Genomic DNA, 592 nt, shown 5'->3' on the forward strand with positions numbered 1-592 from the left:
TTCCACCACAACCTCCCATGGAAGAATACTCATGTCCTTCAATCCAAGAGCCCTATGATCATACTCATGATATCCAAGAGGAACAAGAGTCAAGGGATCATCTCAAGGAAGCATTGGATCAATTTCAAGCAACCATGGAGTGCGTTGTGCAACAAGTGGAAAAAGTGGAGAATGTTTAACCACCCACTACAAGAAAAACACTCATTCAGCCACACTTTTTTTAGGCTACATTTAAAAAGCATAGCCTATTCTTAGAATAGGCTACGCTTTTCAAAATGATGAATCATTCCACCCACCCCAATCTCTAATGGATGAAATCCTTGGTGTTCTTGTTCAAGGGCAAGAAGAGATGAAAAGAGATGTGCAAAATTTCATGGCTGCCTTGGATGCGGTAACAAATCAATTAGCCTCCCAATGCTTTAACACTCAAGGAACTCCCATGGCTACATGTGGAGAATCAAATGAAGAACATAGCATGAAGGAGAGATTGGAAACTCCGGTGGGAAATGAGGGAAGTTTCTTTGTATTGGAACAATTGGAGGAAGCTTTAATTGTTGAAGACAAGGAAGAAGTGGTAGAAGACTTAGGAGAT

Source organism: Arachis duranensis, chromosome 5 (genome assembly GCF_000817695.3).
Source record: "Arachis duranensis cultivar V14167 chromosome 5, aradu.V14167.gnm2.J7QH, whole genome shotgun sequence".
NCBI lineage: Eukaryota > Viridiplantae > Streptophyta > Magnoliopsida > Fabales > Fabaceae > Arachis > Arachis duranensis.